This window comes from Condylura cristata, unplaced genomic scaffold (assembly GCF_000260355.1).
Source record: "Condylura cristata isolate star-nosed mole 26May11 unplaced genomic scaffold, ConCri1.0 scaffold00023, whole genome shotgun sequence".
Taxonomy (NCBI): Eukaryota; Metazoa; Chordata; class Mammalia; order Eulipotyphla; family Talpidae; genus Condylura; species Condylura cristata.
Window position 1 is genome coordinate 17,768,623 of NW_004567124.1, and position 13,374 is coordinate 17,781,996.

A 13,374-nucleotide genomic window follows, 5' to 3' on the forward strand; every position below is an offset into this window, starting at 1 on the left:
AATATCCAATGGTGATAATTAAATTGATTACAATGCTCTTTGACCATTAACATGTTACTAAATCTTTATAGTGACAAAGAATGAGGTTAAGATATATTTTCAATGAAAAATGTATATCACAAATATACATATATTTGTGTGTATATTTATTTATTAAAGATTCGTTTATTTATGCACACAACACAGAGGGCAGAGGACAAGAAAGGAGAGGTCTGCCGCGCCATGTGGGTCACTTCCGGGGTGGGGATCAAACTGACACTGAAGCAGCTAACCTTTGCGCCAACAGGGAGAGCAGACCCTCCTCTTTTTTCTTATTCCTTTATTTTTCTTCATTGAACTGCTCCGGACCTAGTATATATTTTTATCTTCTTGTTTCCTGTCTTTCTCCTACTATGTGCACAACATGAGTGGAGGCCATCATCATTTCTTTGCAGCTATACCCCTACAGTATGGCAGTGCCTGCACAACATAAATACTAAAATATTTGCTGAATAAGTCATGTAGTGCTGGTCATCTCTCTGTGAATTTCTTATTAGGATTAGAATTTCTCTTACCTGTGGTGACCAGAGTTGAAAAAGTATTCTTTATATATTTTCTGAATCAGTGCAATTAAACATTCATTACAATTAATGTAAAATACAAATACAGTCAATGAGGTCATTTTAAAAAATGATGTAATAGTTTATTTTTACATCATTTTGTGCATTTTTTAAAATCTCAGTTGTAATCCCTGTGGGCTTCCCATCATCACCCATGTGCCATCATCATAGTACAATACATATCCCCTCCCCCCACTGTTGATCCCATTCCCCACTCCACCCCCATAAAACATCTCTGGTGTATAGCTGCTCATTATTTTTATTATTTTCTCACCTGGCCCGTTATACTCCTGCTATGAGTGAAACCATCTGGAACTTTTCCTTTTCTTTCTGGCTTATTTCACCAAGCATGATCTTCTCCAGCTCTATCCATGTTGCTGCAAAAGGCATGTAGTTATTTTTTTTTTTGGTTGCTGAGTAATATTCCATTGTGTATAGGTACCACATCTTTTAAATCCAGTCATCCACTTTTGGGCATTTGGTCTATTTCCATGTCTTTCCAATTGTAAGAAAAGCAGCAATAAACATAGGGGTGCAGGTATCTTTCTGAATCAGTGATTTTGTGTCTTTTGGGTAGATACCTAGGAGTGGGATTGCTGGGTCATATGGAAGCTCCATGTTTAGCAGTTTGAGGAACCCAATGAGGTCATTTTTATAAAACTATTCAAATGGATGTTTTGGCAAAGAAGATTTCTCCAAAACTATTTCATGGGTTATGTTCCTTGGACTTACATAGAATCCTCCATTATATATATTGTTGTATTGGATTTATGCTTTAGTCTGCTTATATTAATTTTAAGATATATTTTATTTATTTGTGCATACAAGAGCTGTAGTATAGACCAGAGGTGCGGGGGAGAGAGGCTTTACCAGAGACAGAGTGGGGAGCAGAACAGGCTGCCTGACTGAAATACACTACTGAGGGGGGCAGTGTGGAAGACAGGAGAAGTCTCTGCGCCATGTGAGTTAACTCCCTGGCTGTGGAATGAACTTGTGCTGCAGCTACTGCCTATAGCTTCATAATGCTGAGACTTAACCCCTTGTGCCTCCAGGGGGGCCACCTAGTCAGCTTATATTATTTTGAATTTTGATTCCATTAGCTCCCATATTAGCTATCCTGCCCCTCTGCAAATTTAACACTTACTGTTTCAGACTAGGCTGAGGGGAAGCTGTTTCCACATGAGTCTTCCACGTGGTGGGGACATTATCACCTCACACTTGTGGGATAAATCCTATAAATGATCCATTAAGCCAGGGTAAGAGGAAAGCTCTCTACTCAAAAGTGGGAGTAGATGAAAAGGGGCACATCAAACAGTTCAACTGAAAATCAACAGCTGAGATAGTCAAAGTATGTTCTTTTTTTTTTTTTTAAAGATTTATTTATTTATTTATACAGAACTGGGGTACAGACCAGAGATGCAGAGGGTGAGAGAACCCACCAGAGACAGAGTGGGGAGCAGACAGGCAGATGGATGAAGTACACTGCTGAGGGGAGCAGTGGGCGGGCCAGGAGAGGTCTGCTGCACCATGTGGTCACCTCCCAGGCAGGCGGGGATCAAAGTGATTTAAGCTTCTTAGCACTGTGCTTTAACCTGCTGCGCAACCAGGGAGGGCCAAAGTATGTTCTTAAAGAGGGAAATGCCTATAGTTAATATGCTTAAAGAGAGGATGTGTCTGTCAATCATAGGGCATGGAATCAGCCATAGAGAAACAGGTTAAAGGAGATTCCCTAAGAAACATTTGGTGATTCATCCAGTCTTATTCAGGTCTCCTGATAGAATGTCTCTGGAAAGTGTTGAACATTTCAATCATTTAACAAACTTCCTTTCTTCTGATTTTAGACTTAAACAGATACGTTCTGGCTTCAACTTCCCATGTAATGAGCCAACAGGGAGAGAATATGCTGCTTAAATTGACCCTACCATCTGGGCCACCAGCCTATTACATTTCTCATTGCTAGTGAATAAAACTGTATCAACAAAATATATGTCCATTTATGTCCCAACAAAGTATACATTCATAACAAAATGCATAACTACTATTATTACACAATGGAATACTGTTAAGAAGTAAAAAAAAAACTTGATGTATACAGCAATATGATTGAATTTCAAATATAATATGGAACAAAAGAAGTCAGATAACAGAGACCTCCCTGGCAGCTTAGGGGTTAAGTCTCAGTGCCCTACACCACTGACACCAAAGTTCTATCTGGCCAAGGAGCAGACCCACATATTGTGCAGCAGACCATTCCTGACCACTTGCTGCCTCCCCTCAGTGGTGTATTTCTATAAAGTTGCCTGTTCTTCTCCCCACTCTGTCTCTGATGAATCCTCTTACCCCTGTACCTCTAGCCTACACCCCAGTTCTTCAGCACAAAAACAAGTATTTTTTTACAAAGTCAGATACAAAAAAAACCATATTGTATAATTCCTTTTGTGTAAAGTTTCAGGAACAATAAAAAAATATTCCACAGTGATAAAAATCAGTATGTCATTGACTTTGGAAGATGGAAATGTTGACTGGAAGAGTAATTAAAATTCCTGGGATGATGGGTATAATCTATATATTAATCCAATTAGTGGTTAAATTAGTATATTCATTTGCTAAAAGTCACCCAACTGTGTATTGAACATGTATTTTTTTCCCTATACGTAAAGTACATTCAATATGGTATTGCTAACACTTTTTAAAAGTCTTGGTGATAATCATTAATTTTTTTAAATTGTGCCTTTTTTTCTTAACTCAGGTAACATTAGTTTATGAAGTTGTAAATAATTTAAGGGTATAGGTTTTTATGTTGTCAATAATCATCGATTGATTATGGATTTTATAAGCATGAAGAGATTTAATTTCTAAGCTGGCTAGGCTGAAGGTCGAACCTTAACAATGGTGAATAGGGTATAGGTTTATATGTTTTTAGTAATCATTGATTGATTATGGATTTTATAAACATGAAGAGATTGAATTTCTGAACTGGACAGGTTGAAGGTCAGAATCTTAACAATGGTGAATCTACCATGGAGTCTATTATTTTGCAGAGGTCAGTTGATGTCTGGTCAGTGTCTATATTTTGGTACAATAATCCAGCAGGGATTTTGTTAAATGTCTCACTGAAATAAAATAAATGTTGTCCCTGGCATTAGTTATGCTACTGAAAATAGATGCTTACTGAATATGCCATGAGCTGTCCTTACTGAGCCCTTGCTGGATTCTGATAAATATATTCTTTTTGTTTCATTATTTATTAAGGACTTTTCATATGTGTTATTAGTTTTTGGTATCCTCACTGTTGCTTTTAAAAATTAAGATAGCATTTGCATGATTTAAACTTGACATCTCTCACTAAGAAACATGTTTGGAGTTACAAAATGTGTTTTTTATGGAGTTAGAGAGAATTGTCTTAGAGAAGTTGCTTAAGAATCCAAATCTCGGCCTTCCCTGGTGGCGTAGCAGGTTAAGGTGCAGCACTGCAAGCTAGCTATTTCAGTATGAGTTCCATCCCCAGGCCCAGAGGTGACCCACATGGCACTGCAGACCTCTCCTGACCTGCCGGCTGCTCCCTCAGCAGTGTACTTTGCTGATCTGCCTGTCCCTCTCCCCACTCTGTCTCTGGTGAAGCCTCTCACTGTCCCTGCACCTCTGGCCTGTATCCCAGTTCTGTATGCATTAATAAATAAAATCTCAAAAAAATAATTCAAAGATCTTTATTTTGAGGGAAGCAATCTAGAACCAGGATCAGGTCAATTTACTTCCAAGTTAGGAAGACCTGATCTAACTGCTATTTGCTAATTGCTAATTGCTATTGCAATGACATGGAAAGATTTTTATAAAACATTTAACTTAGTACCTGGCATCCTGATCATTATTGTTGGTGAGCTAGTCTCTTGTGAATTGGTTTCCCAGGTAAATCAATATCTTGTGAACCATTGTAGAATGCTTTGTAGGCCAAAAGCTTGATTTCTTTCTGCCAACTTTGTGATTGAATCAGAAGGAGCTACTCACACACCAAATTCACAAGAAACTGCCTGTTTGTTTATTCATAATCACAAAAAAAATTGCCATGTCAGTATATCCTTTCCTTCCATACATAATCAAAACACCAAATTATCCACAAAAATATTTCAAGGAGTAAGGAATCTTTGTTCCTTCCACTGGATAGATCCATTTCCCCTTGGGCAACTAGTTGTAGCTTTAGATGTAGCAACAGAGCTGCACTCCCCAGAAACTAATCCTCAGACACCAATTTAGACCTTAGTATTTATTGTAAATGACCTCGGAAATAGTTGACTTTACCTATTACATTTTCATTTTTATGATTTAATTTTTGAGGAATTCTTATGTTTAGGACTTGAAAGTATATCATTGTATAGAATTGTTAATCATTTATCTTTGACCAACTTCAAAGATTTCTTACCTAAAGACTAGATTTGAAATGCAATGCTCAGTACTGGGGTAAGAAGGTGGTAATAAGGGATGAAGAATATAACTGCACTATTCTTCTGTTCAAAATGTGTGTTGCTATTTTTTTTAAAGATATATTTATCTATGCATATAAGAACTAGCGTGTAGGCCAGAGGTGTGTGTAAGGGGATGAAAGGATTAATCAAAGAATGGGGAGCAGAACAGGCAGATCTACTGACATACACTGCTGAGGGGAGCAATAGGCAAGGCAGTAGAAGTCTGCTGCACCATATGGGTCAGCTTTCTGGCTGGGGATTTAACTCAGGCTGCAGTGGCTGGTTGTAGCTTGATAGCACTGAGACTAAGCAAGCCCTGTGCCACTGGGGAGTCCCTGTGTGTTGGTATTAATGGGGAAACATTTCCAACTATTTTATTGAGATAGTGCTAGTAAATAGGTGTGGTATTACTTTTTAAATATGGTTTATTTATGCATACAAGAACTGGAGTACTGCCAGAGAGGGGTGAGAGGATTTACCAGAGATAGGATGGGGAGCAGAACAGGCAGATTCCCTGAAATACACTGCTGAATGCTGAAGGGAGCTGCAGGTGAGAGAGGAGAGGTCTGTTGTGCCATGTGGGTCACCTCCTTGGCCAAGGATTGAACTCAGGCCATAAAAGGCACAGCCACTGGCAGCTTTGGTGCCACCTGACTCCAGGTCCAGAGTGGGGGAGGTGATATAATCCTAGCGGCTAACAGGTGAATATGGAGATTAAATGAATGGGAAGATAAATAAAAAATATGCATACAGTTACAATAGATAGTGAGCATTGGCAAAGTAGAGTCAAGGGGTTCCCTATTTTAGAATGTACTTTTTGAAGTACCAGTGAAATGAATTCATTATCACAGAAGCCTAGAATGTTCTCTTTACCACTCAGCAGGCCATCTCTCCCTTTGGTAACTACTTGCAATTACTGTTCAGTCCTATCCCTTATCTCAATGCTGCTATGCTAGTCTTCTATTCCCACAACCACCAACTGCCCACAGGATGGGATATTTTATTTCCTGAGGCCTTGAAAAGATAAGTGAGTTCTAAAACATTTGCGATATTTTCATTAACTCAATTTGTATTATGTACTCCCAATACAGTTAATCATTACTTGGCTTAGTAAACACTTCTTGAGTTCCTACTGTGTTCTAGGCACTTTGCCAGGCCTTAGGAATTAAAAAAAAAAAGAGCTAAAAATATGGGTTAGTGTTAGGAAAAGTTCTAACAGACTAACAAAAAATAAAGGTTTAAACAGACAGGCATTTATTTCTCTCAGATATAAAAATTCTGATGGAGATGCCCAGGCTGGCACCAGGGCACCACGGCTTTTGGGACCAGTAAGAAGCTTCCAGCTTTCCGTTCTGCTTTCTGTCTGCAGAGCCGAGCTCTCAACTTGTTGTTCCAAGACAGACCTCCTACCATCACACCTATATTTAGAAAAATGAATGGAAGAAGGAAGAGGCATAAGCGATAGGATAGCTAACTTTTGTTTTTAATGATAGCCATCTTTTAAGAAAAAATTCCACAAACTGCTATACATTTTCAATTCACATCTCATTCAAAGCTTAGTCACATATCCAAGTAGGAATATGATAGGCTGGGAAATGTAGTCTATTCCAGGGATATTTCCCAACTAATAAATGGAGATTCCTGCAAGGAACAATCATAAAGAAAGCAATTAGCAATTGTCAATCAAACACAGTCCCTGCTCTTTAGATAGGGAAGGGAAGGCACTGCTTATAGGTGTGTATAACCGAGAAATTCAATTCATTCTGTGTGAGATTCTCCAGAATTGGTGGCTTCTGAACTAAAATTTTTAAAAAAAATTTATTTTTTTATGCACAGAAAACTGGAGTATAGGCTAAAGGTGCAGGGGTGGTGAGAGAGTTCACCAGTCAGAGTGGAGAGCAGAACAGGCAGATTGACAATGTACATTACTGAGGTGGGCAGTAGGCAAGACATAAGTCTGTCATGTTATGTGGGTCATTTCCTGGGTGGGGACAGAACTCATGATGAAGCGGCTGCAGCCAGCTTTGCAGTGCTGTGCTTTAAGCTCTTGGGCTACTAGGGAGGGCCCTGAACTGAATTTTTAAGAGTAGAAATTAAACAGTTAAGGGGATGTGGTAGAGATGGTGGTGAGGGAGTTTCTAGAAAGGGGAAGTATTATGTTTCCACAGGTTTGAAAGATTAAGGAATTACTAGCCAGTGCAGTATCTTTGCAACATCTATGTAGAGGTCCAAGAATATTGAAAGCTGAACTTGGAAAGATAAGCCATGTCATGTCTGGTCTATTCTACATAATCATTTCAATGACAAAACAATCTTTTAAAAGTATTTCTCACTTAAAGGAGTTTATGACTCCCCTAAACAGTGCTATTTAAGGAATCACTCTGTATATATTTGTAGAACTGTTAAGGGGAAAGATGTCTTAAAAGAACTCTTCAGAGTCTTGTGGACTCCACCCCCTACTCCAGATTTCTGGATCCCACCTCTTCAGTGATTGGAAAACTACAACTCCCAGCAACATCAAGGAGAGAACTGTGAGGACCTAAGAGCAGAGCTAAGCAGTCATTCTGGGACTTTGGGGGATAAATAGTAAACAGTTTTCCAACTATCACTCCAGAGAGGTAATGGTTCTCTCTCTCTGGAGTAACTGCTCTCAGATGTGTGACCGAGGGCGAGGAGCGTTAGTTTGGGACTAGAGCTCCAAATTAGCCACAATGATAAAGTATTCCAGCTACTTTGTATCCCTCTCTTTTTCCCTGGTTGGTTCCTTTTTGTAAATAAACCCATTACCCTTTCTGTGTGTGCCTGCAGAAAATTAAATTTTGAGTTGCGTGGGTGAGGCCCCACAGACAGGCAGCCCAAGTCCACTCTGGGCTACCCTGTAACAGAACAACTTGCTTTTCATGTGTATAACATTATCATTTTTCTTAGAGTATAGCAACAATAGAATGCAAATAAAATAAAACTTACCTTGCTTGTTTAAAAGATTTTTTTTTTTGGGCCCTCTCTGGTGTCTCAATGGGTTAGGATGCCTCACTGCAACCGCTTCAGTGTGAGTTCTATCCCTGACCCCGGAGGTGACCCACATGGCACAGCAGACCTCTCCTGTCTAGCCCGCTGCTCCCCTTAGCAACGTACTTTGTCAGCTGGCCTGTTCTGCTCCCCACTCTGTCTCTGGTGAATCCTCTAGCCACCCCTGTATCTCTGGCCTGTAACCCAGAGACCATTTATTTATTATTATAAATAAATAAATAAACCTTAAAAAAAGATTTATTTTATTTTTATTTATGCATACAGGTACGGGGTTATAGGCCACAGGTGAGGTGAGGGGAGATCTGTGAGAGTATTCACCATGAACAGAGTGGGGAGCAAAACAAGCAGATCTGTGAAATACACTGATAAACTGCGGAAGGGAACAGTGGACAGTGAGACAGGAGAGGTCTGCTGTGCCATATAGGTTAGCTCTCTGGCCAGGGTTCGAAATCATGTTGCAGTGGCTGGCAATAGCTTGATAGCACTGAGACTTTAATCCCTGTCCCATCAAGGAGGACCATTGTTTATAAGATCTGTAAAGATTTCTCCTGCCCCCTATCCACCAAAGTTCTTTAAAAAGTCTCTGTGTTTCTGACTCAAAAAGATACCTTCACCCACGTGTTTATTGTTGCTTTATTTACAGTAGGAATCAACCCAAATGCCCAAAAGTAGATTAAAAAGATGTGGTACATATACACAATGGAAAATTACTCAGCAATCAAAAAAGATAAACTTATGTCTTTTGCAGCAACATGGATGGAGCTGGAAGGGTTCATGTTTAGTGAAATAAGCCAGAAAGGAAAGGAAAAATACTGGATGGTTTCACTCATGGCAGGAGCATGAAGGACCGGGGAGGGGGGGGGGAAATAATAATAATAATAATCATGAACAACTATATATCACAGACATTTTACAGAGTGGAATGGGGGGAGGAGGGAGGAAGTGCACGGGACTATGGTGGATGCACATGGGTGATATGGTGATGGAAAGTCCATGGGGGTTACAACTGAGATGGAAAAGGGCACAAAATGATGTAAAAATAAACTATTATAATAATAATAAAAATATATATTATAAAAAAAGTCTGTGTTCAATGCATCCATTCCTCCTAAATCTTTTTGTAATGTGACTTCCCTATTCCTCCCATTAAAAAATGGGGTTTATTTTCATAGTTCTAGAATCTGAACTAACTTGCATTGACCAAGGAATATGACAGAAGTGATTCTGTGTGTGACCTTCTGGAATGGAACTGGGACTGCTATGACCACCAGTCTAGTCTAAGGAGGCCACATGGAAGGGAAGCAAGGTATTCCAGCCAACCACCTGTATCAGCTGCCAGCAATCAGGTCATCTTGGATCTTCTACCCCAAGTGGAATCCTCCAGCTGAATTTGACTCATTCATGAGTAAGTCTAAATGAGACAAGCAAAGAACATAATGGCCATTTCACAGAGCATAAGTAATAATACATTGTTGTATTAAGCCACTAAATCACAGAGTAGTTTCTACACAATAGATAATTGAAATAAGGTCATTCCATTGATATTTTAAATCAAAATATACTACTATTGGGCCTCCCTGACAACAGAGGGGTTGAAAACAGTTCTATCAAGCTATCTCCAGCCACTGCAACATGAGTTCCATTCTTGGGCAGCCAGGGAGCTGACCCAATTTGTGCAGCAGACCTCTTCTGATTCACCTGCTGCTCCCCTCAGCAGTGTATTTCAGTAGACCCACCTGTTCTGCTCCCTACTTTCTCTGGAGAATTCTCTCACCCTCTCTACCTTTGCCTGAACCCCAGTTCTTATATTCATAAGTAAATAAGTCTTATGTCTTAAGTATAATAAGTCTTATGTCATAAGTAAATAAGTCTTATGTCTTAAGTCATAAGTATATATGTATATACTACTATTATATTTTATGACTCTAGAGTAATAAAGGCATAGCTATTACATTAATTTTAAGCTTCATGTAACAAAATTTGCCACATAAACTGGCAATAGGGAGTCAGGGATATCATTGCTATCAATGGAAAATAGCAGCAGACGGTGTTAGAAATCTATGGGAAAACTAAGCTCTGCACAACTATAGGAGAGATTTAAAAACAAAAAGATGGATTCATTTGGGAAATTCAGTATTTAAAACATATAGGCAGTGGGCCTTCTCTGGTGGCACAAGGGGTTAGGATACAGCACTGTAAACTAGTCGCAGCCGCTTCAGTGTGAGTTCGATTCCCCACTCCAGAAGTGACTCACATGGCGCAGCAAACCTCTTCTGTCTAGTCCGCTGCTCCCTTCAACAGTGTACTTTGTCCATCTGCTTGTTCTGCTTGTTCTGCTCCCCACTCTGTCTCTGGTGAATCCTCTCACTGTTCCCACACCTCTGGTTTGTACCCCAGTTCTGTATGCATAAATAAATAAATCTTTAAAAAAAATATATATACGCAGGTAGCTCTCCTGCCTGCTCTTTTTCTCCTTTTCCTAATAAACCTGTGCTTTTAAAAATGTAAAAAAAAAAAAATCTCAAGCTATAGATAGAAATGTAGATAAAGATAGATCATCAGTAAAGACCTGATCATAACAGATACAACAATGGTCAGCATTATGGATAATGCTTTCACCAGGTATGCCCTTCAATGCTTGAAGGTAAAAATATTTAAGTTCTGTGCTGTGGTAGTGAGCCTTTAAGATTGCCCCAGTGAATCTCACTTCCTGCTCTTGGGAAATACTCCCTTGAGAAATACTCTCCACACTAAACTATGACTGTTCTGTGTATCCAGTAAAATATGGTGAAAGTGATGGTGTGTGACTTCTGGGGCTAAGTTACAAAAGACATATCAGTTTCCACCTTGAATCACTTGCTCATGAGAGAAGCCAACTGCTATTTCTTTTCTTTGTGTGTGTGTGTAAAAGAACTGGGGTGTAGGCCAGAGGTGCAGGTGTAGGCCAAGGATGCAAGGTGAGAGGATTCACCAGAGGCAGTGTAAGAACAGGCAGATTTACTGAAATACACTGCTGAGGTGAGCAGTGAGCGAGACAGGAGTGGGCTGTTGCACCATTAAGTGGGTTAGCTATCTGGCCAGGGATGGAACTCAGGCCTTGCTGTGATAGGGTGGCCCCAAATGCTATTTCTTTTTCTTTTTTTTTTTTTAAGATTTATTTATTTATTCAAACAGAACTGGGGTACAGGCCAGAGATGCGGAGGGTGAGAGGATTCACCAGAGACAGAGTGGGGAGCAGAACAGGCAGATAGATGAAGTACACTGCTGAGGGGAGCAGAAGGCGGGTCAGGAGAGGTCTGCCTCGCCATGCGGATCTCCTCCAGGTAAGGAGGGAATCAAACTCATGCAGAAGCGGCTTAAGCTTCTCAGTGCTGTGCTTTAACCCACTGCGCCACCAGGGAGGGCCCCAAATGCTATTGCTTTTTTTTTTTTTTTAAAGATTTATTTATTTGTGCATACAGAACTGGGGTACAGGCCAGAAGCTCAGGGGCGGTGAGAGGCTTCACCAGAGACAGAGTGGGGAGCAGAACAGGCAGATCGACGAAGTACACTGCTGAGGGGAGCAGAAGGCGGGTCAGGAGAGGTCTGCCTCGCCATGCGGATCTCCTCCGGGTCAGGCGGGAATCGAACTCATGCGGAAGCGGCTTTAGATTCTCAGTGCTGTGCTTTAAACCGCTGCGCCACCAGGGAGGGCCCCCAAATGCTATTTCTTAATGACACTCATACAGTCCTAAGGAGAGGTCACATAGTGAGAAGGCAAGGGCTCCAGCCAACCACCTGGGTTAACTTGTCAGCTATGGAGTATGCCATATTGGAAGAAGTCCCATTATTGCAGCCAACACTTCAAACAACTTTAGCCCTTGCTGAGGCTTGTTTTTAGATCACTTTACAAAGGTTACAGTTTGTTTAGCACAAAAATCCACCATTTTTAAGTGTGCCATTCAATGACTTCTAATAAATGTACAGAGTTATGCAACCATCACTATGACCTAATTTTAGAATTGTTCTGTTATATTAGTAGGAACCCTATGGCTATTCTATCTTGAACCAGGCAACCACAAATCCATTCTGTGTCTATAGATTTGTCTTTTCAGAAAACTATTCAAGTGGAATTGAACTAAATGGATTTCTTGTGTCTAACTTATTTCATTCTCTATAGAGCTGACATTTTTATTCCACTCAGAAACTCAGCTATATCACTATTGAATTCTTGATGCAAAGTCACTATGAGATAATGTTCATTTTCGGTGTTAGCCATTAAGTTTTGGGTTAATTTGTTATTAGTAATAGATAACTAGTATGCATGGGTATGTGATTATGGCTAAGAAATTAAGTCCCTCTTATATCCAATGTTCTATTATATCCAAGTCCTATACAGCATTTGTTACTATTAAAATTTATGACTGTGAAATTACAATGTACATTGAGATTACTGGCATATTTTGCTTTGTTAATGATACAAAAACTGGTAACTTTCCTGCTTTTAGAAAAGAATGTCATTACCAAATAGAAAGAAAAAAAGAAATAAGTGAGGTCCATACAAAAGGATGGATGAACAAGGAGAAAATGACATTGTGGACATCAAAATATACTCCAGCTATCCGTGTAAGGGGGTGGCGGTGTTCCTAAGGACACTTACTCATCTGGAATGAGTTAGGGTTGATCATATTGGGCAATAAAAGGCTTAGATGTAATTCCAGAACACTTAACTTTGCAAGACACAACTTTGACATGTCAGTTTTAGTCACAAAAAGTGACAAACGATTAATGAGGGAAAAAGGAACAGGTGAATGTAGACTTTAGTTTTACATTGACAACAAAAGGAAGAAGGAAGTTTACAATTTCACAACTGTGTGAATGGGTCAAAACTTTATGGAATGTTGTAAAATGAGAACTATCTGAAGAATGTTTTAAATAATGTGGACTGGGCCCTCCCTGGTGGCGCAATGGCACAGCACCATGAAGCTAGCCATAGACGCTTCACTGTGAGTTCTGTCCTTGTCATGGAGTTAACCCACCTGGTGCCGCCCACTCGCTGCTCCCCTCTGCAGTATACTTTGTTGATCTGCCTGTTCTGTTCCCTGCTCTGCCTCTAGTGAATCCTCTCACCACTCCTGCACCTTTGTCCTGTACCCCAGTACTGTATGGCTAAATAAATAAATCTTATAAAATAAATAATGTGGACTAATAATACTCTTAGCAGCCTGAATTTATAATTTGATGATGATTTAGACTCTGTTTCTAGTGCAGTGAAGGTTGAAGATTAGCAGAACATCTAGAATCCA